Here is a 25,790-nt window from a genome sequence, read left to right as displayed (position 1 = left end):
CGGAAAAGCTGCTCAAATATAGGCCTTTGGGCATGCCACCTCGCCACTCCAGCGGGCTAAACCAGCCGTCGGAGCCCGGGAATGTCATTGACACCTTTCCAGCCAATGGAAACGGGAGTAAATAAAGGTGTTGCAGCACTGGGGGCGGTGGCCACACCGTCGGCCTGTGCATATGCGTTGCGTGCGTTATGCCATCGGGCGACAGGATGTGCATAGTCTGTGGCCATCGACCACGGCGGCACACACATATCCAGGCGATATGCATAATTCACGCGCACTGGGAGAAAAAAAATGAAAATACCTCAAAGAAATCCGACTTTTGTATAGTTTACCTTTCCGCTGCAACGCATGAGTTGCACGAAACCACTACAGTTTATGGTTACGATCAACGGATGGGCACGGATTGAGAAATAAATTTTACGAAAAATATGATTCCAAAAAGGAATTCATTGAACATTCTGTGTTCTGCTTGATGAAAGGAAATAAGAAACTATATCTTTTGTATTTATGTATAAATAAAAGAAGGCGAAACTAACAAAACGCTTTTGAAACGTCAAAACACCAAACACAATACATAGTTTGCATATATACAATACAAAAGCTCCATAAAAATGTTTACAGTAGAAAGTTCGAAAACAAGAAACAAGTTCCCAAGTGTTGATAAGAAATGAAGTTTTTGGGGGTGAGTTTGACGTGCAATAAAATTTCGCTTTGTATTGCGTATAATAAAACGTGACTAACCGGATGTTGGTATGGTAGTTTTTGCTATGTATCGTAACTGGGACAAGTGGGAACTGAATAAAACATATCAGATTTGAGTATAATAGCTCGAAGAAAAATAAAGAAATTTCAGAAAAGACGCTCGACATGTTTTAAATCGCTATTTTTCTCTCAAGTAAAACGATAAATTCACGTAAAGATATTTCTAAGATGATTAATATGATGTATCTATAGCTTAGCTCTATGACGCAGATATCGAAATAGGGGAAAATGGAGCAAAATGACCTCCACACTTTAATTCCCATATAAGTAAGCGTTAGAAATTAAATACAAGGATCCCGATGTGTTTTATTGAAATTTTAAATATTATTCTTTAGTAATTTACAAAGATCTTACGGTAAACCATTAGTAGAATGATTCAAAAACTGATAATTCTACTTGTAGAAGTTACAATTGTTTTTCAAAAAAACATTCTAAATATATCATTAAACCGGTTAGACATACAGGACGTCATAATTGAAACACATCAAGAGCATAGAATGAACAAAATAACACCAGAATTCGAGAGACGCAGGTTTTTGGGGGATCTTTGCTATTCAGTGTATCTCGGGGACTCGAGGAACTGATTGCTAATTTAATTTTTAGTGTAAGGAAAAAGGGCTAAAGTCTGAAACACGACCCCCCCCCCACTCACGGGCACTCATTTGAGTGACTTTCTTTCGTGCAGGGTGGTTCGAAATCGGTTGCGTGTTTTTTAATTATGTTTCGAGACACAGACACCTGAGGGCATGGCCGTCGAAGAAGAAAATGTAGCAATTGGTGCCATCTATCGACCACAGGTCAAAGATTGGCGATCCGTTGGAGCTTTCGCGAATAGCTCCGGCCACAGACATGGTAGCGATTAGTGGTGCATGGACGAAATGTAGCCACAAGTGCCATCTAGCCATGGCCAGAAGAAAGTTTGGCGATATCTTGGATACCGGCGGAGCTATGGGGCAAAATTGGGCCAAAAATGAGGAAAATTTTACGGTTTCACAAACAGCATATGGAACTTGGTTCCTCGATAAATAAATCACTTTTCACTATGCGAAAACCTCCTTACAATTTAATAGTAATTGTAAAAAAAATCAAATTCAGGCCACATTGCATAGTCTCCGAACCACCCTGTACGAAAAATTGACACGCAGATGAGTGACCGTGAGTGGGGGGGTCGTGTTTCAGACTTAAGCCCAAAAATGACCCTTAGTAAATTTTCATGTTTTTGAATTTTTTGATTTTTTCATTATTTTTCACTCTTTTTTTTATTTCAATCATTATTTGAGTGAAAAGAAACTCATTGCAACCAATTGGGATTAAAATAAAACAATTTTATTTTTTTTGCAAAATTTCTCAAAAAAAACGTAAGGGGTAAGCCTTATGAAATTTTCGAGTTGAAATTTTTTTGAAATTTTTTTTTCGATTTTTTATTCTTTTTTTAGTTTAAAGCATTATTTGAGTGAAAAGAAACATATTGCAACAAATTCGCATTAAAATATATCACATTTTTCAATATTGCTAAATTGTTCAGAAACAGGGTAAGGAACTTGGTTCCATGAATAACTTCTGGCACAGACATCTGAGGGTATGGCCGTCCAAGAAGAAAATGTAGCCATTGGTGCCATCTATCGACCACAAGTTAAAGATTGGCGATCCGTTGGATACCGACCGAGTTATAGGCAAAAGTTGGTGCAAAAATGAGAAAAATTTTACATTTTATCAAACAGGGTAAGGAACTTGGTTCCTCGAATAACTTCTGGCACAGACATCTGAGGGTATGGCCGTCCAAGAAGAAAATGTAGAAATTGATGCCATCTATCGACCACAGGTTAAAGATTGGCGATCCGTTGGATACCGACCGAGTTATAGGCAAAATTTGGTGCAAAAATGACCCTTAGTAAATTTTCATTTTTTTGAATTTTTTGATTTTTTCATTATTTTTCACTCTTTTTTTTATTTCAATCATTATTTGAGTGAAAAGAAACTCATTGCAACCAATTGGGATTAAAATAAAACAATTTTATTTTTTTTGCAAAATTTCTCAAAAAAACGTAAGGGGTAAGCCTTATGAAATTTTCGAGTTGAAATTTTTTTGAAATTTTTTTTTTCGATTTTTTATTCTTTTTTTAGTTTAAAGCATTATTTGAGTGAAAAGAAACATATTGCAACAAATTCCCATTAAAATATATCACATTTTTCAATATTGCTAAATTGTTCAGAAACAGGGTAAGGAACTTGGTTCCATGAATAACTTCTGGCACAGACATCTGACGGTATGGCCGTCCAAGAAGAAAATGTAGCCATTGATGCCATCTATCGATCACAAGTTAAAGATTGGCGATCCGTTGGATACCGACCGAGTTATAGGTAAAAGTTGGTGCAAAAATGAGAAAAATTTTACATTTTCTCAAACAGGGTAAGGAACTTGGTTCCCTGAACAACTTCTGGCACAGACATCTGAGGGCATGGCCGTCCAAGAAGAAAATGTAGCCATTGATGCCATCTATCGATCACAGGTTTAAAGATTGGCGATCCGTTGGATACCGACCGAGTTATAGGCAAAAGTTGGTGCAAAAATGAGAAAAAATTTACATTTTATCAAACAGGGTAAGGAACTTGGTTCCTCGAATAACTTCTGGCACAGACATCTGAGGGTATGGCCGTCCAAGAAGAAAATGTAGCCATTGATGCCATCTATCGATCACAAGTTAAAGATTGGCGATCCGTTGGATACCGACCGAGTTATAGGCAAAAGTTGGTGCAAAAATGAGAAAAATTTTACATTTTCTCAAACAGGGTAAGGAACTTGGTTCCCTGAACAACTTCTGGCACAGACATCTGAGGGCATGGCCGTCCAATAAGAAAATGTAGCCATTGATGCCATCTATCGATCACAGGTTTAAAGATTGGCGATCCGATGGATACCGACCGAGTTATAGGCAAAATTTGGTGCAAAAATGAGAAAAAATTTACATTTTATCAAACAGGGTAAGGAACTTGGTTCCTCGAATAACTTCTGGCACAGACATCTGAGGGTATGGCCGTCCAAGAAGAAAATGTAGCCATTGATGCCATCTATCGATCACAAGTTAAAGATTGGCGATCCGTTGGATACCGACCGAGTTATAGGTAAAAGTTGGTGCAAAAATGAGAAAAATTTTACATTTTCTCAAACAGGGTAAGGAACTTGGTTCCCTGAACAACTTCTGGCACAGACATCTGAGGGTATGGCCGTCCAAGAAGAAAATGTAGCCATTGATGCCATCTATCGATCACAGGTTTAAAGATTGGCGATCCGTTGGATACCGACCGAGTTATAGGCAAAAGTTGGTGCAAAAATGAGAAAAAATTTACATTTTATCAAACAGGGTAAGGAACTTGGTTCCTCGAATAACTTCTGGCACAGACATCTGAGGGTATGGCCGTCCAAGAAGAAAATGTAGCCATTGATGCCATCTATCGATCACAAGTTAAAGATTGGCGATCCGTTGGATACCGACCGAGTTATAGGCAAAAGTTGGTGCAAAAATGAGAAAAATTTTACATTTTCTCAAACAGGGTAAGGAACTTGGTTCCCTGAACAACTTCTGGCACAGACATCTGAGGGCATGGCCGTCCAATAAGAAAATGTAGCCATTGATGCCATCTATCGATCACAGGTTTAAAGATTGGCGATCCGATGGATACCGACCGAGTTATAGGCAAAATTTGGTGCAAAAATGACCCTTAGTAAATTTTCATGTTTTTGAATTTTTTGATTTTTTCATTATTTTTCACTCTTTTTTTTATTTCAATCATTATTTGAGTGAAAAGAAACTCATTGCAACCAATTGGGATTAAAATAAAACAATTTTATTTTTTTTGCAAAATTTCTCAAAAAAAACGTAAGGGGTAAGCCTTATGAAATTTTCGAGTTGAAATTTTTTTGAAATTTTTTTTTTCGATTTTTTATTCTTTTTTTAGTTTAAAGCATTATTTGAGTGAAAAGAAACATATTGCAACAAATTCGCATTAAAATATATCACATTTTTCAATATTGCTAAATTGTTCAGAAACAGGGTAAGGAACTTGGTTCCATGAATAACTTCTGGCACAGACATCTGAGGGTATGGCCGTCCAAGAAGAAAATGTAGCCATTGGTGCCATCTATCGACCACAAGTTAAAGATTGGCGATCCGTTGGATACCGACCGAGTTATAGGCAAAAGTTGGTGCAAAAATGAGAAAAATTTTACATTTTATCAAACAGGGTAAGGAACTTGGTTCCTCGAATAACTTCTGGCACAGACATCTGAGGGTATGGCCGTCCAAGAAGAAAATGTAGCCATTGGTGCCATCTATCGACCACAAGTTAAAGATTGGCGATCCGTTGGATACCGACCGAGTTATAGGCAAAAGTTGGTGCAAAAATGAGAAAAATTTTACATTTTATCAAACAGGGTAAGGAACTTGGTTCCTCGAATAACTTCTGGCACAGACATCTGAGGGTATGGCCGTCCAAGAAGAAAATGTAGCCATTGATGCCATCTATCGACCACAGGTTAAAGATTGGCGATCCGTTGGATACCGACCGAGTTATAGGCAAAATTTGGTGCAAAAATGACCCTTAGTAAATTTTCATTTTTTTGAATTTTTTGATTTTTTCATTATTTTTCACTCTTTTTTTTATTTCAATCATTATTTGAGTGAAAAGAAACTCATTGCAACCAATTGGGATTAAAATAAAACAATTTTATTTTTTTTGCAAAATTTCTCAAAAAAAACGTAAGGGGTAAACCTTATGAAATTTTCGAGTTGAAATTTTTTTGAAATTTTTTTTTCGATTTTTTATTCTTTTTTTAGTTTAAAGCATTATTTGAGTGAAAAGAAACATATTGCAACAAATTCGCATTAAAATATATCACATTTTTCAATATTGCTAAATTGTTCAGAAACAGGGTAAGGAACTTGGTTCCATGAATAACTTCTGGCACAGACATCTGAGGGTATGGCCGTCCAAGAAGAAAATGTAGCCATTGGTGCCATCTATCGACCACAAGTTAAAGATTGGCGATCCGTTGGATACCGACCGAGTTATAGGCAAAAGTTGGTGCAAAAATGAGAAAAATTTTACATTTTATCAAACAGGGTAAGGAACTTGGTTCCTCGAATAACTTCTGGCACAGACATCTGAGGGTATGGCCGTCCAAGAAGAAAATGTAGAAATTGATGCCATCTATCGACCACAGGTTAAAGATTGGCGATCCGTTGGATACCGACCGAGTTATAGGCAAAATTTGGTGCAAAAATGACCCTTAGTAAATTTTCATTTTTTTGAATTTTTTGATTTTTTCATTATTTTTCACTCTTTTTTTTATTTCAATCATTATTTGAGTGAAAAGAAACTCATTGCAACCAATTGGGATTAAAATAAAACAATTTTATTTCTTTTGCAAAATTTCTCAAAAAAAACGTAAGGGGTAAGCCTTATGAAATTTTCGAGTTGAAATTTTTTTGAAATTTTTTTTTTCGATTTTTTATTCTTTTTTTAGTTTAAAGCATTATTTGAGTGAAAAGAAACATATTGCAACAAATTCCCATTAAAATATATCACATTTTTCAATATTGCTAAATTGTTCAGAAACAGGGTAAGGAACTTGGTTCCATGAATAACTTCTGGCACAGACATCTGACGGTATGGCCGTCCAAGAAGAAAATGTAGCCATTGATGCCATCTATCGATCACAAGTTAAAGATTGGCGATCCGTTGGATACCGACCGAGTTATAGGTAAAAGTTGGTGCAAAAATGAGAAAAATTTTACATTTTCTCAAACAGGGTAAGGAACTTGGTTCCCTGAACAACTTCTGGCACAGACATCTGAGGGCATGGCCGTCCAAGAAGAAAATGTAGCCATTGATGCCATCTATCGATCACAGGTTTAAAGATTGGCGATCCGTTGGATACCGACCGAGTTATAGGCAAAAGTTGGTGCAAAAATGAGAAAAAATTTACATTTTATCAAACAGGGTAAGGAACTTGGTTCCTCGAATAACTTCTGGCACAGACATCTGAGGGTATGGCCGTCCAAGAAGAAAATGTAGCCATTGATGCCATCTATCGATCACAAGTTAAAGATTGGCGATCCGTTGGATACCGACCGAGTTATAGGCAAAAGTTGGTGCAAAAATGAGAAAAATTTTACATTTTCTCAAACAGGGTAAGGAACTTGGTTCCCTGAACAACTTCTGGCACAGACATCTGAGGGCATGGCCGTCCAATAAGAAAATGTAGCCATTGATGCCATCTATCGATCACAGGTTTAAAGATTGGCGATCCGATGGATACCGACCGAGTTATAGGCAAAATTTGGTGCAAAAATGAGAAAAAATTTACATTTTATCAAACAGGGTAAGGAACTTGGTTCCTCGAATAACTTCTGGCACAGACATCTGAGGGTATGGCCGTCCAAGAAGAAAATGTAGCCATTGATGCCATCTATCGATCACAAGTTAAAGATTGGCGATCCGTTGGATACCGACCGAGTTATAGGTAAAAGTTGGTGCAAAAATGAGAAAAATTTTACATTTTCTCAAACAGGGTAAGGAACTTGGTTCCCTGAACAACTTCTGGCACAGACATCTGAGGGCATGGCCGTCCAAGAAGAAAATGTAGCCATTGATGCCATCTATCGATCACAGGTTTAAAGATTGGCGATCCGTTGGATACCGACCGAGTTATAGGCAAAAGTTGGTGCAAAAATGAGAAAAAATTTACATTTTATCAAACAGGGTAAGGAACTTGGTTCCTCGAATAACTTCTGGCACAGACATCTGAGGGTATGGCCGTCCAAGAAGAAAATGTAGCCATTGATGCCATCTATCGATCACAAGTTAAAGATTGGCGATCCGTTGGATACCGACCGAGTTATAGGCAAAAGTTGGTGCAAAAATGACCCTTAGTAAATTTTCATTTTTTTGAATTTTTTGATTTTTTCATTATTTTTCACTCTTTTTTTTATTTCAATCATTATTTGAGTGAAAAGAAACTCATTGCAACCAATTGGGATTAAAATAAGACAATTTTATTTTTTTTTTGCAAAATTTCTCAAAAAAAACGTAAGGGGTAAGCCTTATAAAATTTTCGAGTTGAAATTTTTTTGAAATTTTTTTTTTCGATTTTTTATTCTTTTTTTAGTTTAAAGCATTATTTGAGTGAAAAGAAACATATTGCAACAAATTCCCATTAAAATATATCACATTTTTCAATATTGCTAAATTGTTCAGAAACAGGGTAAGGAACTTGGTTCCATGAATAACTTCTGGCACAGACATCTGACGGTATGGCCGTCCAAGAAGAAAATGTAGCCATTGATGCCATCTGTCGATCACAAGTTAAAGATTGGCGATCCGTTGGATACCGACCGAGTTATAGGCAAAAGTTGGTGCAAAAATGAGAAAAATTTTACATTTTCTCAAACAGGGTAAGGAACTTGGTTCCCTGAACAACTTCTGGCACAGACATCTGAGGGCATGGCCGTCCAAGAAGAAAATGTAGCAATTGGTGCCATCTATCGACCACAGGTCAAAGATTGGCGATCCGTTGGAGCTTTCGCGAATAGCTCCGGCCACAGACATGGTAGCGATTAGTGGTGCATGGACGAAATGTAGCCACAAGTGCCATCTAGCCATGGCCAGAAGAAAGTGTGGCGATATCTTGGATACCGGCGGAGCTATGGGGCAAAGTTGGGCCAAAAATGAGGAAAATTTTACGGATTCACAAACAGCGTATGGAACTTGGTTCCTCGATGAATAAATCACTTTTCACTATGCGAAAACCTCCTTACAATTTAATAGTAATTGTAAAAAAATCAAATTCAGGCCACATTGCATAGTCTCCGAACCACCCTGTACGAAAAATTGACACGCAGATGAGTGACCGTGAGTGGGGGGGGGTCGTGTCTCAGACTTTAGCCGAAAAAAACAACTAAACATATGTAAGACATGTTGAAATGTTTTGTTGCAATGTTTTAATGCTAAAGAGAGCACCCTTGCCCCTATTTCCCAGCTAAACAAAGAAGAATCGAATCGTGCAAAAATGAATGAAGCTCTATTTGACTACATCAATCCAGAATCACCTGATTCGATGTGAACATTAACATGTACTCTATCACCACATAAAGTACATCTTCAATCTTTCCAAGTCTTACCCTTTCCGTCTCTCGCCCTCACGTTGTGTAGCTTCTAAAACTGCAACAACATGTTACGGTGCAAAAGCACACTTTACCGAACGAATTCTCACGCACATAATAGACTGGAAATACACTTGTTTGGCAGAATGCTCTCCAATCGCCTTATCGAATACCAAGAGGAACAATTAAGGCGATAATCATTATGGAAATAAAGAGTGTTGTTGTGTACATAAAAACCCCCTCGTGTCTACCCAATATATCACCCTCCCAATTCTACCCAATATTCTCACCCAATTCCTCTCCGGGACGGGCCCAGGTTCCCAACAGATCCGCAACTTTGGCGCAATTCGGTCCGATTCGGTCGAAATCGAGTGGCTGGTTGTTGCGCAAATGTTTGCACGGAGGTAAAATAAAAACAACCCCCTAAACGAAGTAGTTTGTACCCCGGCATATGCTGTTTAACCGCGATGCCCCAAAACGGTAGAAGCAAACACCGTGCGCGATATAAATTGCGTCAATATTTGCGTCGGAAGTTTGGAGCGCGATCGGTTGAGTGTATTTTGTGGTTTCTTTCTTTATTTTTTTTTGTGCTTTGCATTTATGTTATTCAACTTGTATCTTCTATCAGTTTGCTCTACATTAATTTGTTGACCAAAGACGCTAACAGAACACCTTCTTGGAGAGACCTTGGTGTTTTATTAAAAAAAACGGAACGATTCTGTGTCTATCACCTTGTTCGTGCTTGGTTAGAGCCTTATCGGACGAATGCTTCTCCCCTCCCACTCTCCTCGTTCCCGGTGCCACCTTTCACCTTTTCCACACCTTTTTTTTAAGTGACGAAACGCAAGAGAAAAAAAACGGACCGCCGGAGGGCAAAAGAGTCAACGGCTAAAGAGTACGAGTTCTTCGGATTTGCTGTCTTCGGCATGAGGGCATTGAACATTGCTGGGGTCTGCAGCTGTTTACGTGTCGCGATGCATCTATAGGGGTGCAAGAGAGAAGCGACAAGGGGGTGAGTTCCGCGAGAAGGTCAGATATGGCAGGAACAAGTTTCCTTTTTCTGTTTCACCCCGAAGAACCGCGAACCGCTGCGCTTGAGACGGACGGACGAAGTTGTAATTCCACTCCTCAACATCGGCTCACAACACAGCCACATCCGACGGAAAGAAGGTTAACGCGCTGTGGCATTCCTTCCCTTCTGCCATTTGGGCAGCAATAACCTCAATAGGTGGGAACTGGGCCAGACCTTTCGCTAGCATATTTCTAGGCCCGCTGTGTATGCGCGCTATCGTTTTGCGTGAAAGCCAAACGAACCGAAAGCCCTACTAACTTACACATCATCGCTATCTATCCGGCTTGCGGAAAGCAATTTTTCACCAGTCAGGTTGTATATGTGATAAAGAGACGTGTGTGTCTGTGTGTGAGAGGGGTGGGTGGGTGAAGGTGCCATCATCTCGTGGAACTAATTGATTGTTTGCCCATTTACGCTGCTGTGCGGGAAGCAATCGGGAAAATGGTTCCGTCGAGGAAAAATGAAGATGGTGCAATGATTCGGTCATTGGATGGAACTGTGGTGCGATTATCAATTAGGAAATGGGGATGTATTGATTACATTTCCGATGCGTTACGAAAAGCACTAAAGTATAAGTATCAGTTTACTAAAATAATATATCGCATGTTATACAAATTTATATTCAAACAACAATAAACATCAATTAAAGTAGTAAGAAAATTTACCAAAATATCAAGTAAACTGTAAAATGTTCTAATCGAAAGAGAACACAAAAGAGAGTATAGAAAATACAAAAAGTTGAAATCGAACCTCAATATTCAAAGAATACAAAAGAAGAAGTAAAAAAATCCAATCAGAATAATTTCAACAACGAAACATAACAACCGCTTTGGGACATCGTATTGATTACATTGCTTTTCTAAACATCAAAATGCGAAGAAAGCAACCCCGGATCTTTTACAATGTTTTGCATCTAAACTAATTAAGTGCCTATGCTCCGTGCTAAGCTATACCAGCAGGAGATCTTGCCTCATTAAGTTACAGAAGAAGAAAGAAAAATGCAAAAAACCGATTTAACACTGCGTGAGAGACAAATATTGAGATTTCCCGAAGCAATCCTCAAACTCAATTAGAAGCGCCTTGCTGGGGTGTGAGTGGCGTGCCCTGGGAGAATCGATAATATTTGCCTGCTCATCAACCATCTCTATTTACAATCATGGAAACGAAGGAAATAAGGCCGCGTGAAGATCTTCCACTCCCCCTGGTGGCACTAGTAGCGTACCAGGGATACGAGCGAATCTGATTGTGCCGAATTGTGCAACAAAATTAGGTTATGTTGCTTTGGTGCTGGCTACTACGCGCTTTGACTATCGGGATTTACCAGTCACAAGCGTTATTCGAATCTCGAATCGCACATGACCGTGTGATTAGAAGCCACCGATGTAGTAGTTCGTGTTGGTTTCAGGCCACAGACACAGGCCAATATTATGTGGATCTATGTTTAGTTTTACCGGTAACTAACCATTTGAGGGGGGTGTGTACAAATGGCCTCCCAACGATGCTGAGTCATGAACGTTGAAATAGCGCCAAACTGGGGCGTTGGTGGCGCTCCTTCAACTCACGATCTGAAGCAACCCTCGATCGATAAGCTGATGAGAGTGATGAGTTGTCTTAAGGAATCTCTTCCTCATCCCACGCGCGAAATACGGTAGGTCGGGGTGATCTATTGCAAAGAGGCGGAAGGATTCGACGTCAAAACTACAAATAATTCCGCATCAAAGAGCGATGAGTACTGTAGCGAACACGTAACTGTGGACGGGCAACGCACATCCGCACGTAGAATGTGTTAATTAGCTGTTGAGAGGTTCGAAAGGTTCAGTGGATTTGATTACCAGCATTGCGTATATTATCTCGTTTAATGACTCCCATCTTTCTCTCTCTCTATCTTGGCACGGCAAACGATTTATATCACTACTGTTGATGCGTACTGCTGATGCTGTTTGCGGTGGGGCAAGAAGTCTTCGGGGATGTTTAGCACGCATTAAGATCAAAGAAGTAAAAATTGATCCATTAAAAAAGGGAGTTACTAACGCAAAACGTCAGCGTGGTAAGTGAGCTAATTTCGGTGGCTTTCTCAGCATTTATTCAGCGCTAACGAGAGGATAGCCGTTGACCAAATTAAGAGTAGATTGAGGTTTGTTGCAACTAATGCAATTAAATTTTAGATGATTATGGGATTTTATTTACGCAAAACGTACACCCTTACGCAACGGTAATTATCTAGCTTGTGGGGAAATAAAATTTAAAAGAAAAGTCATAAATGGCAGTAAAAGATCTGCGCAATTGCACTGCACAAAAAGTTCTGGTAAGCAATAGCTAATAGGTAGACGATTACACTCTCAGGGTTATGCTGCGAGAATGACACCGTACAACCAAATCAAAGTAAAACCAACATTAAAACACTCTAGTGCTACGATAGTCCATGGAAAAGAATGTACATTTTATTGGAATGTCTTGAGTCCCTTATTACTTGCATAGTTTGCCCAAAATACTGATTATAAAAAATTTAATTTTGTTTAAAACCATTACTTCATTACTTAGTATATTATTTCGTTTATATCATTATAGCAGATTATAGCGGCCAATGATATTCTTTATGATAATCTCCTTGTTTTGATAACTCAAAAAAGTCACTCTGATGTAGGTTCTTGTTATCTGCTTCATTTGTCTATAATAAAGAACCTCTTTTCCACATGAAATACCTGCTTCAATGTGTTACATGAGCGATTATTTTAATTCTTCGTAACTTTTACCTGTCTTTTCTTCTGTTTCATCCTTGCAAACGAAAGTTGTAACATATTTATCTACCGTCGACAGTATCAGTGTTAATATATTAAATGCAAACGCTCGTTGGTAAAGCAGACAGGGTAAAAGGCACGCACTCAGCGTCGATCTTGATACAAGACCGTTTTTTTTTTTTCATTTTCGCCAACAGACAGAATTACCCTAAAAGCACGCTTCACAAACCCACCATACCGCCCCAGACCCCAAGCCAGTTTGGCGGTTATGTGTTGGTTCAACATTAAATTACCACTGCCACTGTGGGTTTTTGGCGTCACTATAACAAGCCAGAACGCTTATGAACGTCGATGACAATGAGTTTGTGCTGGGCGTTATCAAACCACAACGAGGAGCGGTAAAACACTTACACAAACACAATTCTACCATAAGATGTGCTGGATGAAAAGGATCCCACTTCCCGCTTTTGGTTGGTTTTCCATTTCCACGTGAGCACCACACATGATGGCGTTGGTCGGGAGCATATCTTCGTCTTCCAACCCCCAAAAGGGCGGTTTCTACGTCGGAAGGATTCACAAATGTTGGTTTTATCTACATAATTATTAGACCATTTCCATGCAGCACCATACGAACGGAGCGTGTCTCGCTGACGAGACACATTGCCACAGGAAGTGAACCGAAATCTGTGCCATACGCCCGACCGACGATGACAACCGGCGAAATGTCACGCGCTTATAGCACGGACTAGAAACACACCTCTATCGGATCTATCGAAGTCGACCTATGGCGCTTCAATACAGAACAAAAAAAATACTCCGCCCGTACTTTGTGCTACGATCCTAATTAGAAATTGTGGCCGATTCTGCTCAACCCGGGGGCGAAGTCGGTCTGACGAGGGTTGTTTTACGCCCGGGGATCGTTTATACAGCCGGGTTCATCCAATAAGCCCGCCACAGCCGGAGCACTCCCTGTGTGCTATCGCGTGCATAAAGTTGCAGGTGCAATAAGTTGGCTGTGTAACCGAGCTGTCGGCATCGTTGGCAAATTGGTGACGTGTGGCCACCGAAGCCCGCACACAGGGGGAACAGGAACAATCAGACGAGAACAAGTGTAAATTGTCTGGTCGCCTGATTGCTTATTTCACTTCACTTTACCCTACATGCGCTACAGAACGTTGGAACGTTCGCAAACTGTGGGGAGTGGCGCAATGAGAGGGGAACAGAAAGGTATAAAGTCCAAGCTAATGCAACCGTGTCATGTAAAACTTTCGTTCGTGTTTTCTCTTTTTTTTTGCTGAAAGCTAGAATAATATATGCTGCCGAGATTATGTAGATAAGATATGCAGTGGATGCACGGGCATTTGAGAATTGAATTGAAAAAAAGAACTAATTAATTTTAATATTTGTTTCGATCTTCTTTAACAAAGTAAAGTTATAACACAAATCAATTTCATTCAAAAGTTCTTAAATAATTTGTAAATTAATTATGAACTTACGTAACAAATAATAAGAAACCAATAAACGAAGTAGAATAATAAATAAATTAAATAACAGAACATGTAAATAAGGAACATGAAAAAAGATCAAAAAAGAAAATATTAAAATCAGCGATCAGCGAAAACGATTTTTTCTATTATGAAAAATGAATTTCTTCACAATAAACTAGTAAATAATGAAAAATAAAACCACAATTCCTAAGTCTTGGTAAAATGGTTAAGAAAAAAAAAGTGTTTCCAAACAGCGGATGTGCACAATAACACAAACCGGTAATGTCACGAGCAGTGCCGACAGAGAGACAATTATGCAACAGAACGTGCAATATTCTCTTCGTGCTGGTTTGCAGGCGAATGGGACACACGTTTTACGCCCAGCGAGCAGCATGATTATACCCGACCAACGCCAACGCATCCAACGCCGCCCATCACACTGCCGACGACGGACACATTGTCGCCTGAAGGGTTCGTTTTTTTTTCTTCTCCAAAAACCCGTAGTCGCCGAGCGTGGTGCCGTGTCGGAAGGGATTTATTTTTTGAAAGCAGATCGGTCGTCGTGTGCGCCTACCCAATCATTTATCGCCATGACAAAACCACCGGCAAACAACAATCGGGCCGAGTACAAGGGATGGCGTTTTTTTTACGTTGCCCCGTTCGGTAGTTTCTATTTGTCGAATATTCAAATGCGCTCAATTGAATGCTCTTTCTCGTGCGTACGGAGGGAAAAGGTCAGATTTTAAGCGACGGCACAATAAGAAGCGCACCGAAGCTTCCGCCATCCTGGCAAGCGCAAAACCCATCATACCCGCCCACCTTTCGGGGCAATTCGCTACAATTATGATAAATTGACCTGAGGAAGTCTAAAAGCGGCCTGAATCGTCGCATGAATCTGGTTCGTTTAGGCGAAGATTGGGGGCCATTTCTAGCGAATTATGGCACACCGTGATGGGGTGGTGGATTCCGATTTTTTATGGCGGTTTGCCCGGAACCATCGGTACGGTACACGCGCAAAACTAAGTGCAATTGTTCCCTTCGTTTGGATGACAGGTTTTTAACGCAAATACAGCCACTTTATGTTTCAATTCCGCACGTCGGGAGACCGCAGACCGTAGACAAGTGGATACACTTGAAGGAAGCATCCCACACACCGGACTCTAGCATCTTGAGGAAGCGTAATTTATATTCGCATGTTGTGTGCCGAAGTGCTTAATGAATTGCGTGTTACATAAGCCGAAGGCGTTGTGGCATCAATTGAATTACTTGGCCGTACGATAGGGCTTTTCACGAGTATTCGCTATTCTTCGTTTTCAACAATTATGGACCATTACTTTTTCTCCTTACACTGAACTTCGATGTGAAGGAGCTATTCGTTAGGATTTAGATTTCTTGGAGTTTATTGAAGAATTAAATATCGTCATTTCTTAGAATCTAATTGCGCCATATTTTGGACGTGCAATCGACACATTCACTTCAATGAAGTATAAAATATCCGCATAATATCCTGCAACTCTACTTGATTTTATAGCTAATTATAGAGTGTGAAAGGCAAATATAAAGAATTCATTTTGAAATTGAGTAATTCTTGACAGAATGTCGTTATATAAAAATAAAAATCTTTATAGACTTGTTTCAAAAGTGCCAAACTGAGTCTCAAAAATTAAAATTCACGAAAAAAAAACGATAAGGTCAGTTCCGAAAGTGGGCCACCCCTGGAGAGAGAGAAAACCTAAAACCTAATCTCCTTCTAGCGAAATGAGCACTTCCCCAAAAAAAAGCCTGGTCTTGGACCCCTTGTTGGCCACCCAGCACGTTCCCATATGAAGCATAATTTTCGTTCGTGCTGCTGCTGTCCAAATTAGCTCACCGGAAGCCGGCCGGAAAACTGGAGACATGTTTCGTTATGCCAATGAAGCTTGATTCGGGGGGAAAAACGCGGAGAAAAAAGAAAGAGATGGGCTAAATCACTGAAACGGGAACGCAAACGCCACGGAGAAACGGGGCCACTGTCATTTCCTGACCGCACACACACATATCATCGTATTGTTTTTGGTTTTTGTTTCAAAAACCTCCAGCAAAACCAAATAAAAAAGGTCATGGACAGAATGAATGCCCAGCGTTGGCCGACAACAGCGGTGGCCAAGGTTTTTTTGTTTTTGTAGTGTGTTCCTCTCGCCCGCATGCCAAGCTCATGCCAATTATGGGCTTCCGGTTGCGGAGGTTTTTTTTTTCGTTTTGTTTTAGGAGTCACATGTACATGCCTTCCAAATGTGGCCCTTTTTCTCCCGGGGCGATCTATCTACCGCGACCATATGTGTGCAGCAGCAAAGAATTAAGCAAATCGACCTCTTTTTCTCTTTCTCTTTATTTCTGATAACGTCAGGGACCAATTATTGCCCCTCAACATGGGCCCGGAGGCGAGTGCTTTATGGGTCTCTGTACCGGGCCAGGATATTCATCCGGAAGGGAAAGGGAAGAGAAAGGCTTTTTGGGCAGCTTCCACCACGAAGAACCACAACCAAGTTACACCAGTCACCAGATGCATGAATGTAAAAATAAACTATTCCACAATACTCGACTACTGGCGGGCTGGTCGCGTTATGTGTGCTGGGTTTTTGAGGTTGCACAGCACCGATGCGTGGTACTGCTTCCGCCAGATCTCTCTCTCTCTCTCTCTCTCTCTCGTGGTATTAACCCGCTGCTGGCGTAAAAGGCGTAACAAGTGAGAAAAGAACCAAAGGAAATAAACACCAAATCAGTCCGGGAACGTTGTTGTTCTGGCCAAGTGTTGTGGGTGCGATGCGTGCGGAAATTAATTATTTCCTGTCCATGCCTTTCGGGGATTGTAATGGAAAGTAAAGTGCCATGAGAGATACAGCGATGGAAGAGGATACAGCGTACAAGGGGATGAGGAGAGAGAGAAAAAAAGCCTTTCGGGATGTGGTAATAATAAACATAATTAAATGAAGAAGAAAAACAAAAACCATCTGTAACCGTGAAAGGAAACGTGAAATCACTAATAAACACTAACGGCTATAACAAACTCTATATGAAAAGTATGTGGTTTGACCAGTAATCTTCGTACAAACTTTTAGAACTTTCGAATTTCAAATATTCTGCAAAAAACAGGCTGGGACGTAAAAATTGATTAAAAGCTTGAAGTGAGTAACAAATCTGTAAACTAAGGAAAAATGGCTAAGTACGATGACAAGAAAAATTGCGTGAAATACAAAAATTAAAACCGTCTTCAAACTTATGAACATGAACTCATGAACTTTGGGTTAGGCTTACAATAAAGTAGACCCCAAAGACAAACTTAACCTAATAATAACCAATTTCTTTAAAATGGCAAAGTCTACTACCTTCTTAACGGGCCAATAAGTATCGACTCTAAAGGCAGACTTGTTGAATCCCATTCCGAATTGAACCTTACCAAATTCGGAAGGAATTGTACCTTTTCTTTTCTACACCACTTCCTTGTCCTAGTGGCAAACTCAAACTCACAGCAAATCACGATCTACAAACCACGCAAGAACTGCGTACAAATAAAGAAAATATAGAACCGCTCGTTCGCGCATATCTCGATGAATAATTCAATCACTTCGGCATTCAGCAACATTAATAGGTTCGAACAAAAAAAAAACCAAAGATCGTGCAAACATGATCTCGCGCACAGCGCCACTTATATGCCGGTCGATTGACGGCGGCCCCGAATAGAAGCGAAGGCAGCGAGCTGTGAGTTAACAAATATTGTTTCTTCTTCGGCTGAAGGTTCGCACTTTTGTGTGTGTGTGTGTGTTTTTTTCTATCTTTTCTTTCTTTAGTTGCCAACTTTCCGTAGGTGGAAAACCCGCAGGTTCGTCGTCCGCGGTGCCCATAATTATACGGGAAATGGATGATTGGAGAGTAGCGTTTCCGTGGGACGCGGGGTTGCGTAAAGGACGGGGGGTGATGGGGAACAAATGCAAGGGTGGGTTGGTATCGTACACCCGCGCACAAACACTCACTACACCGCAGCAACATTGGGACGAATTGAAGAACAAAAAAAAAACACCCCGCTCCGTGTGTCGCCCGGTTTACACACTCGAGACTCGATACGTGGTGAAATTTGCATATTTTCTGTCACCATGCGCCTATCTAGAGGGCGGGTAGGGTGAGAACACGAGGGAGAGCAGAGGAATGATAGGAGGTTGGGGTTTTGAAATTGAAAGCGAGCATCGCCTATTTTCAAGCGCAATTTCGTCGATTCAGGATGCGAGTTCCGCTAACAGCACAGAATGGCGAGCATACGGCAAGAGGTATATCGAACACGGCCGGGTGCCGTATCGGGATGGAGGGATAACAGTATGACGCAAAAGTGAGAGATGAAATGTGGGCGGTAAAGAAGCGAAGAGAAGAAAAAAAACCTTCCAAGCCCGGAATTACTGGTGAATATTATGCTGGAGAACAATTTAGTTATCAACGCCTACTACCGAATGGCATATGTCGAGCACGAATTGCATTGAAAGAAGTATGGATTGATAAGTTTCTTTGGCAAAGTTTTAGGTTCACAATTTTTTTTGAGTGCGGTACATGCAGGCAACAATCACTTCACAGAAAGATTTACACTAAACTGATTCACAACTGAAGTATTATAAATCATAATTTTCATAACACTAATCAGCACGGTTCAATAAAGATCATAATGTCATCTTTCACAAACGACTACTGTCAAAAATTAGTCGAAAGAAAAATAAAATTAAAACAATAACACAACGCTAATCCGTCGTTTTGTTGATATTGCATCCATGTTCGGTTCTGCCAAACGGTGATTGCTGAAGATCGTTGCACATCAAAACTTCTGCTGTAACAACCTTCCTTCACTCAATTTCACTCAATTCACCAGAAGAATAAAAAAAACCAAAACAAACTTATACTTGATGGAGTGCAGCAGTTTGGATGAATATGTTGCCCGTTGTTTTGTTGTGATCGTTTTCCATACTCTCCTCCAGATGTTTGTTGAGCTACCTTGGTATCAGGTAGTCTGCCAACAAGCATCCGTCGAAGAGTGACGGAAAATGGTTGGACGCACCAGTAATCGAGTGTCACGTTTGTCTGATCACAATAGATTTTTGTTGGCAAAATGACACTTGCATTTCTTCCAGTTCTGCCACTCAATATCACCACATGATGATCGTTTTTTTTTCTTGAAGACGATGCGCGATTATGTTGAATATGTTTTTTTAAATATATTTCTGTTGAAACAATACTATTTTCATCAACATACAACATGTAAAACAACACACATCGAAAGCAACAAAAATAAAGGAACAAAAAAAATATCTTCCAAACACTTTTCAATCCGATCCTTCAATTCAGCCAGGACACTAAAGTGAGGAGGGGAGAAAAAAAGCAAAACAAAAAAATCTACCAAACGATTCATTTTGAAGGTCACCAGTTAGTCGCTAGTCCACTTGTGACCACTGACCATAAGGTGTATTTCTTCTCCTTCTGCACACGGGACCATAGCACAGAAAACCGTCAGGCGTGTCGGATGCGTGGTCGGAAGCGTTACGTGGATTCGTGAAAGAAACCACTCTTTCGCCTTCGTGTCGAGTTTGACACCCACATTGGTACCCTCCACCGGATCGAGACCGAACGACACACAACGATTGCCTCTCCTGAATTGGAAGCGCACGATTATGTGCAACACCCACTCTCGCTGGCGCGGAGGGGAGGAATCGGTTTAAATTATTCACATTTATCCTTACGCGTCCGGACGCGAATAACGCACTCCACCTATAGCCAACATGGTAGAGATCGAAAAGCTGCCAGCACATATTGAGAGATAAATTTTGTCACCTCAGCACCACACAACGCAACAACTGGAACTTGGTCGTAGACATTGCTTGGAACACAAAAAAGGTTTTATGTTTCACCTTCCGGTTGAGCGAAACATTTCTTCACTTATTTCCAAAAGCGTAAAACTGGTAGAGATATTTATTCCCCAATGTCCAATCGATTTTTTGAGCAAATAAGCCTACCATTTTCGGACCAGTGCGTGTTTTTACTTCCCATTTAGATCTCTTCAATTTTTAGCACAAAGCTTGCGTCATTCCATAAATTAACTTCTCTCTAATGACCGAGTGCTTTGCTTTAAGTGCTACAGCGATACTTATACAAATATGCAGCTCAGAAAACATAGACATCTTTGTGCACTTCACATTTGACAAACGATTCCTGACGATGAACGTTCTTCTGAGTCATGCTCTTTATTTAAATCTTATTCAGACTTTGAGACAACTAATATTTTTATCAACTTTATTACTCGCATTTATCTTAATTAACATTTACCTTTTTCAGACAGGAAACATTGACAATGTGTAATGAAAAGAGTACTGAGATAACTGAGTTTACAACTGAGAACTCCCAGAGACTTGGAACGCGAGTTTCTTTAACACTAGAACATCCAAAACAGTCATTTTGACTGGAATATTTTATTTTCATTAATTTAATTTTTACATCCAGTTCTTCAAAATTATTTTAGAAGTAACCACGAACAAAAAAACGCTTGATAGTTTTAGTGTTAAATTATAGTAAAGTAAAATTATGTAAAACCCAATTACGAAGTTAATAAATATTACCAAAATCTATGAAAATAACTAAAATTCTGAACTGTCTTTCTAAATCCATTGGTAACTAATGAGCCCATCTTCATCACCACTACGAAACATATCCTACAAGGCCACGTGGCATGGTTTATTGCGAATATATTTATGGCACACAATTAATATTCATCAGTTTCATTTTTCATACCCTCAGCAAACCCTTTTTTGCCAAATTGCTTGGCCTTCCCATTCGTCCCGAGGCGAAATACAGCCCAGGTTGAAGCGTCCCGAGAGTAAATCAAAACACTCACACCGTCTCAGGCCCGTGCGTGGCGTAGATTTGCACGCGTTAGCAGATGGAAACAGATAGCGACATCAGGGTGATGGTGTTGAACATAAAATTCGATTAGTGTCACCGAATGGGAGCAACAGTGGCGCCTGAAGATGTTGAAGCGAGTGGCCCCACAAGGTGAGGTAGGAAGCGTTGGGAGTTGGGAAGTGTCCGAAAAAATGTCGACCACCTACACGCCCGATCACATCATTTTAAAGGTTTTTTTTTTGTATTCATTTCGGACAGTATCCAAAACGCTTTTTTTATTATTCATCAAGTGACAGGTGTCAGAAAGAATAGAAATCCACTTTATGTTCGTTCTTTGGAAACATGAGGTGGGATGTATATTGATAAATCCAACCGAAACAGGCATGATCGATTTGTGACAATGTTTTGAGTGTTTGTTTCTTCTCTTATTTTTCTGCTCATTAATCCCTAACAGAACAACATCTTTGATGTGTTTCGAGCCAAACTAGGTTGACGGGTTTCTCCTACGGATTTTAATCGTCTCCTAAAATGAGCGATACGATTTCCAACACAAAAAAGCTGACAGAAGCTAATTAATTAGCATATTGATGGCCACTTGTTGGCGATTAAAGAAGGTGAAGAACAAAACGCACGCGCGTACACTTCGGTGGTTTTAAATTTTAGGTGTTTGTTTTTCTACTTTAATATTCTCAATGAATTATTCAAATTATTAATAAATATTTAACAGGTTTGTTAAAAACCGTTGCTGCTATGCTGCTATCAGCAAAATATTAAACTATTTGTTTGTAGCACAACGCTGATAAGAGTGCAAACGGTTTGCACAAAACAAACAATATCGTCATCGTTTGTGGTTTGCTCACTTTTTTACCAACGAGATAAGAATTGTATACATATATTTTTCTGTTAATCAAAAAAAGCAAAATGCGGAAGAAGGTGAAAGAGGCGTAACAGTGGCTGTGAGTAATAAAATTGTTAGAACGCGGTGCCATATGGTCGAGGGCTCAAGATAAGCCACTTGACTTACAAGTGGGTTTGTTGACTTTGATTCCGAAACAGAAATGCCAAGTGCATTAACGTTGCTTTTTGCTTTTGAGTCAGTAACATGTGGTAAAACCTTGCACAGCACTCTGCATCACATCCGGTTTAAGGGTATAATCGTGTTGATTATGAAATTAAATATTTTTTGCGAACTGTTTTGTAATTATATTTTCACATAACATTTCGACACAATTGAATTGCTACACCGAGCTCGGAGGCTTATCCTGCGATCGGCCAAATATTGATGGCTTGTTTTGGTGCACAAAATAATCGTTTCGATTAAATTGCTTGTCATGTACACGCTCCGCGCGATCGCAGACTTCAGCCAGAGTATGCGGCTTCCGGAGGAACAACGGAAACACCATATGCGGCAGCAACACAACGCGAATCGATACACATGTATGGTTCAGTTTCATCAGCGCTCACTGTTCCCAGGCTGAGGGAAAACTGTAAAGAAAAACACAACGACCAAAAATACAGCTAAAAAACACCTCCCCCACACACCAGAAGCTGATGATGTGAGGATGTGTGGATCGTATCTCCTTCGTCGTTATAACAGTTGAAACAAACCGCCCAGCATTGCCGCCTTTTTGTTCCGCCAACAGCTAATATTGCGCAATGAAACACGGCTGCAACACTTCGCGAGATGCGCTTGCTGTGCGTGGATGGTGCGAGAAGTTCATCAAACTAAATTAACGCAATAGCACACCACCGTTTGTTGGAGTTACACACGACGGAAGAATTACGCCACTGAGCAGTAAGAGCCGCGGGCGGGATTTTTCGGTGTCCGATCAAAAACACGATCGTGCACAAGTTGAGTTCACTATGTTACACCCATCCTCGTCATATACGGCACAAAATCAAACGCCTAAACTCCAAAAATCGCTCTCCAGTCGTTTGTTGTGCTTCGAATGATGGAGGACTGATAGGAACAGTGTGGCCAACCGGAAACTGAGGGCAAACGGAAACGAAAGTCAGAGGATGCAGATGTAATCAAGTTGCAGTTCCATGCATGTTATGTTCAGCTGCATATGAAAGTAAGCGTTTTCCCTTTTCATTATACCGATGTCACAAAACAGACCATTTGGTCTTCTAACAAAAATCTTTGGGCAATTTGTGTGGTTGGAGTTGGAGATGGTGTTTTATGCAAACCATCAGAAATATCAGTGCGATGAGTAATTGGAAGTAGCTTTATTTTCGGAGCAACTTCGAATAACCATCAAACTTCTGCGGAACTCCGAACTCTCGAAAAACTTTGTAACAACTTAACAAAATTATAGCAATATACCAAAATATTGAGTAACTCCGAATCAACTCCGAACTGTTGAGTAGTTTCGTATAAAGTTCAAACTTCGTTGCAGCTCCAGATCGTCTGAGCTCTGAGACTCTGAAGACCTCCGAACTCTGAATTGATCTGTCAGTGTGATGTTATTCGGAACCCTGCAGACTCTGGAGTTCAGAGTTCTTCATCACTGTGAAGTTACTCACTACCTCACCTTACTACCAAACATTATTGTTCAGTTTTTCAAGTTAGTTCCAATAAACCGAAGAACATCTTAGGGGACTAATCGATGATGGTTTTTTTTTTATTATGAGCCTCCTTAACCAAACGATACCTTCAGAGTTAGCAGATTTGAAATTAAGGTGTGCTCTGTAGACGAAAAATGTTTGCCTCGTATTAGATTAAAACCTTGAGCTTTAATTTAAAATAATGCCCCAAAAAAGTCTCCAACAAAAAGGAAATTGCAACTCTATTTAATTAAGCGACTTCCTCCTGACTTTGCACAATATTTTCAAGCAATTTGACTTGTCGTCATTCTGCAAATTCGCCCAACTGTAAACTTCGATCCTTTCCAAGTAACACCCTGCACTCCTTCCAATGCTCCACAGCCTTCAATACGATCTTGATCTGTTTTCTATACTTCCGCAACATCCACGATCATCCCACAAAAGACGCGTTTGTGTGTTGCTCTGCTTGCAGCTCCTGCAGACCTACACAGCCGCTGGCAGCTGGCACAAACCCGGCGACGAGATGAACCACCCAGTATTAACCGTGCGCCCGACACAGAGTAACGATTGCGGTTGAACGAACGGCACGGCACGACTACTGCTGCATCAACACACCCGGCACACCGTTAAAATGTGCTGTTGCAGTTAACTGCATCGCAACATGCAGTGCAACCGGCCATGCTTCTTGCGGCGAGATGGGCGAGTTACAAAAAACAAAGCGCAACAGTTTGCCCACCCCAAGACAGGAAAGCGCCTCTGCGTGTGTATGAATGAACACGATCCCGTCTGCTGCGTTTTGCCGGACTTTTCTCCTTTTTTTATTTTACCGCATTTTGCCTCACCACAACGCTCTCTTGTTTTTCCCCTTTTGCAGATATACAGTTTGTTTGTGGATCTAGAAGACAGTCACGGTTGCATCTCGGCATCAACGTCGTACATTTCGCGAACGAGATGCGGCCGGAAATTGGAGGCCACGCGTGTTGCACTTTTTCCCAACCGAAGACGATCGGAGGAAGATTGGTTAGCGGTGAGAGATTGTGATGAACAACAGTTTGAAAAAAATATATACACAAAAACAAGATTCTGCTCAGAAACTGATCCTTGTCTGATTGGTCCCGGTCGGTTTTGCGGATGGTGTGGAGTGAAAGGGAGTTCTGTTACGGTAATTTTTGCTTGCGAATCTTCGCGCATTGCGGTTTTATTGGTTCGCGTTGCTGTAGAAGCTGAGCAGAAGATACACAGCAGAGAGAGAGTATGCATTGAAAAAAAGTAGAACATGGCCGTTGGAGGAATGGTTTATTAATGCAGTTAGCTTGTTCGAAACCTTCGATCGGATGAATTAACCAACTTCCGGGCTTATGCAATGTGTGGAGAGATGCAGTCGTGGCAGAGGAGCTATTTTCAGAATAAATTATTATTAGAAACGCTTCGTATGCAACTGTCGCGTAGCGGATTATGGGGATACCGTTCATTTATTATGCAATAACTTGTTCATTGAGATGTGGCGATATAAATTCTGTATAGAAAAAGGTTAGATTTCGAAGCTACAAAACTCCTTGATTACGATTGTCTTGATGGATTTGTATAGCTGAAACATTAGAATCAAAGGAAAACATCTTAAAAAAGATTTTTTTTGTAACAAAATCAAATATTTTTATAGATTTCTAGTCTTTTCTCTTTACGTTGTCCTGAGTCATCACTTACAACTATTGTTGAGAAGGAATAGTCAAATGTATTTTAGCTGAATATAGAAAATTATCGATCGTGGATAATTCGAACAGACACAATTTCTGCTTCTAGTAGGTAGAAAGAGATTGGATGCAGTTCGGATTTGAACCTAGGCCGTGTCTTGTTATTGACTAATTCGCTACCGAGTCGACTATTCGACCAACGCTAGCAATACTGGTAAAAAGCCTAGTAAAAGTGCTTGAGAAACGGTTCCAATCACTCTCAATATAAAATTTAAATTGAATTGTATAATTCGTGCGCCATATAAAACTGTTTTGTGCCTCAAACACGTTCTTCAGAGCAGACACCAGATGAATCTTAGCTAAAAACACTGATCATTCTATGCCTGCCACCTATTTCCTGCCTCAAAACACACCTCATATCT

The 25,790-nt window shown here is 40.2% G+C and overlaps 1 protein-coding gene and 1 long non-coding RNA gene across 23 annotated transcripts in view; one reads left to right on the top strand and one right to left on the bottom strand.

Moving 5' to 3' along the window:
- The window catches only part of LOC125772301 (uncharacterized), a 43,255-nt gene extending 39,281 nt beyond the window's left edge, over nt 1-3,974 (top strand). Inside the window, exon 6 of the long non-coding RNA XR_007419458.1 lies at nt 2,585-3,974. This is a non-coding gene — a long non-coding RNA (uncharacterized LOC125772301). The remainder of the gene's footprint in view (nt 1-2,584) is intronic.
- LOC125772266 (mediator of RNA polymerase II transcription subunit 13) overlaps nt 1-25,790 on the bottom strand; it is an 85,167-nt gene that overhangs the window by 24,917 nt on the left and 34,460 nt on the right. The gene's annotated exons all lie outside the window — the stretch shown is intronic.

Source organism: Anopheles funestus, chromosome 3RL (genome assembly GCF_943734845.2).
Source record: "Anopheles funestus chromosome 3RL, idAnoFuneDA-416_04, whole genome shotgun sequence".
NCBI classification, from domain to species: Eukaryota; Metazoa; Arthropoda; class Insecta; order Diptera; family Culicidae; genus Anopheles; species Anopheles funestus.
The sequence above is the reverse complement of the archived record's forward strand: the minus strand, read 5'-3'. Positions and strand labels throughout refer to the sequence as shown.